Source organism: Thermobia domestica, chromosome 5 (assembly GCF_964235325.1).
Source record: "Thermobia domestica chromosome 5, izTheDome1.hap1.1, whole genome shotgun sequence".
Lineage (NCBI taxonomy): Eukaryota > Metazoa > Arthropoda > Insecta > Zygentoma > Lepismatidae > Thermobia > Thermobia domestica.
Window position 1 is genome coordinate 23,866,617 of NC_137458.1, and position 4,237 is coordinate 23,870,853.

Here is a 4,237-nt window from a genome sequence, read left to right on the forward strand (position 1 = left end):
AACGGTGGCCAAGACAAGAGTTTCGCCCCTTACATTGTGTGTTGGTCTTATGTTGAGGGATTACAACTGTAGATGAAAGGCAATAAGAAATCTATGCCGTTTGCCACACCTATGGCTTGGAGACATTAGACAGACCATAGCACCGAATATTCCTTTTTCTTGTAAAAGTTAAAGAACACACTACAAAAACTAGAAAGGACATTGTGTATCCCAACCTTCCGTCAGCAATTAGACCTGTCATCCCTGTACCACATGACAAATGTGACAGTAGCTACGACATAGTAGATGAAGGTCAAAGATCATCCGAAGTTTGTGTACCGATAGGGACCACTGAAACAGTAATCAGTTTATACAGACTGAACTCAACAACCTAGTTCAGCTCAGGAACCTTAATTTAACGAAAAGAAAAGAAAGCTGTTTCGAGGCTCTACTGTGAAGTCAAAGAACATACTCGTTCCGGGAACAAATTTTGCATGGTGCAGACACCGTGAACAGGATCTCTTGCTTTTCTTTTCAGAGTTAGGCTGTATGTTGTACTGTTCAAATGTAAATGGTTTAAAGCATCACCTTGGAATAAAATACAATGCTGCTGATTAGAAATTCTTTATAGATTACAATAAAACAAGTCTAAAAGGAATTCTCCACAACGGAAAAACATTTCTATCTATCCCTGTCAGGAAATATAAGGAAAGGCACAAGGAGGTGAAATCTATGGAATTTTTCAGAAAACAAAGGGATATTACGTTGGCAGTAGGAAATAAGAATGAGAAGGTAGTTAGCAAGAGAAATCAAGTTTTAGGAAAATGGGAAGAATATGTTGAGGACTTAAATGAAAGGAGGAATAGACCGTGTGGCCTAGATGTTAAAGTAGAAAATGAAGTACGAAAGGATGATAAGGATTTAGCATTCTTCGGTATGAGTTTCAAAAACTTATATCGGAGATTAGGAATGGAAATGAAGCTGGGATAGATAATATACCAATCAAATTCATTAAGAATATGAGAAACAAGGACAAGAAAGAGTTGTCCCGACTCTGTAATGAAATATAGAAAACAGAAGAGTGATCAAAAGATTTCCTGAATACGATCATGATACCGATGTCTAAGGAATCGAGACGAGAGAGATGTGAGGATTATAGAACTATTAATCTGATATTGCATGCAGCAAAATTTATGCTTCGAAAACTGAACTAAAGTTTTATACGAAAGAACAAATGAAGAAATTCAGGAGGAACAGGTAGGGTTCAAGAGAGGGAAAAAGTACAATTGTATTATTAAGAGTAGTTAGTGAAAAGTTTATAGACGTGTATGTTATATTTATTGATCTAGAAAAGGATTTTGTCACGTTAATTAGAAATTGTTGTTGGGAGTTCTAAAGAAGGTTTGATTGGAATGGAAAGATGGAAGACCCATAATAAACTTTTATATCAACTAACAAGTAAGCGTTAGAATAGGAAGGAAAAGACAGAGGAGAGTACAACTGGAAGGAGAGTTCGACAGGGATGGTGTCTATCAGCTGCATTATTCAATATCTATCAAGAAGAAATGGTGAAAAACAGCCTACATAAAGAAAACGGCAGAAGGTAGAAAATGATTCGGTGTGTACAGTTTGCAGATGATAACGCGCTTGTTGCAGAAACTGAAAATTATTTGAGGGCGGGCTGTGAAGAATATGGAATGAAAATAAATGTTTTGTGAAAAAGACTCATGCAATTCTTCATCTGGAGCACTGCACAAAGTAGGACAGAAACAAAGATATTACGTAAAAGTAATTTAAAGCAGTGGAAGCTTTCGAAATGTGGGTATGGAGAAGAATAAAGATAATTACCTGGGTCGAGCGGAAAACCAATGAGAGGGTGTTGGAAATGATAGGGGAGGAAAGAACAATTTTTTAGAAATTATTGAAAAGAGGAGAAATCTTTGCTAAGAAGAAGCTGTATTATGAGGGACGAACTTGAGGGTATGGTGGACGAAAGATAGGAAGGGATGAAGGATACTACAATTGGTGGACGATACGTAAAGACGACGAGGTTAGCTACAGGCCATGGAACATGAAAGCTTTTCTGTTGTGGCAAGTGAATGCCTTTGATGATGATGACGATCATAGCTGTTTACACTAAGACATTTCGAACATTTCGAAGTGCATTAATATATTTATCTGACTTGCGTTATGACTGTTGAAGAGGCCTCTAAAATTAGGATGTTTACAGACGTTTCTGACACTGTAGCTTTTTTAGTTTGGAACACTGAACAATAAATGTAATATTATAAGTTTTCATTTAATGTGTATGTGTATGTTTAAAATACATAATAACCCAACGTAGTGTTATCTAATATATATATATATATATATATATATATATATATATATATATATATATATATATATATATATAACTTTTACGTTAGATTTGCAGTACTGTTAATTGGCGGTATTGTGAAGAAGTTGAAGAATGTCTCTCTGTCGGGATTTCATGTGCAAAAATTTCTTCGATTTTTGTTAATTAGTTTAAACGTTGCAAGGTCCTTTAAGATAAACAGTGTCCACCCTGTACTTATTAGTATAATAAATGTTTATTTTTCTGTAATACTTGCTCACTTAAGTTGGTGTATAAGATTAATGATGAAGCAATAATATGTCACGTTTTCTAAATTTCCAGCAAAGAGGAAAAGAATGTCCAATATCTCCATGCAATACTATGTAATGAACATAGGAAACAAGCTTCTACTCCCATATATCTGCTGATATATAGGGTGGCCCGAAAGTAGGTATACACCCCTGCATTGGTCAAATGTAAGGTTCTAGCTTATGGTTTATTTGCTTCAGCTGTTTCGGGCATCAGGCATAAGTAAAAAGACGTTAAGAACAAATAAAAAGAAGCTAGGTCTACTTGCTTGATAACAATAAGAAATGATATGAATTACGGTGAGGAGATTAGTACGGGACTCTATACTTACTTTTGGGTCACCCTGTATTTCCGAAATTTAACTACCGACATACTTTTCTGTGGTTCGATCACATTCCACTTCACTTAATAACTAAATTTCACCGGAAGTGATGTTTACCATCGTCATACCCCGAGTCGCTCATGTAGTGTATAATGTTCCTCTTACAAGGTACATTCGCAAAGTGTCCCCTCGAAATTCGTGTAAAATTGATTCAAATGCAAAGTTTTCCGCACTCCAGTATGTATTGTTCTAATTTTAGCGGTCTATACGGGTAATTTGCATATTTTTGAGCCTTCATATGTCCGGAATTCAATCATACACTACTATAACGCTCAGACACAAAATTGCTTTCAGTTTCCTTAGATGTAACTGGACATGAATAAATTGGATCAAGTACTGCTTCTCTGACACATGTTACCCACCCCGGCCGCCATCTTGGATCCGCCATATTGTATTCAACTTTTGTTTTCTCAAACGGAAATAGGTGCAAGTGATCCATCAAATTGATGTACAATTTTATCGAAAATTCAACGGTGTAGAGAACTTTAGAACGTAGCTTGTACCATTTGGAAGGTATTGCATGTTAAATATCAGGGACTTCACGAATATTGAATCAAATAGAAAGCTGTACAGGGCCCCGTGCGTATATGTAATCTTTTACGTGATTTATCGTTGACGAAATATTGCCTGAACATACATACATACAGACACACAGACGTCGATACGGAAATCGTAGGTCTTCACCCAAATCTGGTATTATCTGGATTTACATTAGGCATTTTGAACTTAAAACAATATTATAACATGGAAGTAATAACAATCACTCAAAGAAATGTAAGAATATTATGACAGCAATGTTGTAAAGAGTTCGTTTATACCTACGGTATATTTTCAAGTAGAAATTGTTTTCATTTGTCAACATCAAAAACGCAAGCGTAACTCATATCACTCTGCAAAGTCTATTCGCAAAGTGCCTGGAGGGATTTAACATGCTATACCTTCGAAAGGATACAAACTACGGTAAAACTGACTACACCAATGTATTTTCGAGAAAATTGTACCTAAATTTGATGTATGACATGCATCTATTTCCATTAAAAAAAAAACAAAAGTGGAATCCAATATGGTGGATCCAAGATGGCGACTGGGGTGGGTAACATGTGTCAGACAAGCAGTACTTGATCCAGTTTGTTTTACATATGTCCACATTCATTTCCAGTTACATCTGTCTAAAGAAACTAAAAGCAATTTTATCCGACCGTTATAGTAGTGTATGGTTGAATTTCGGA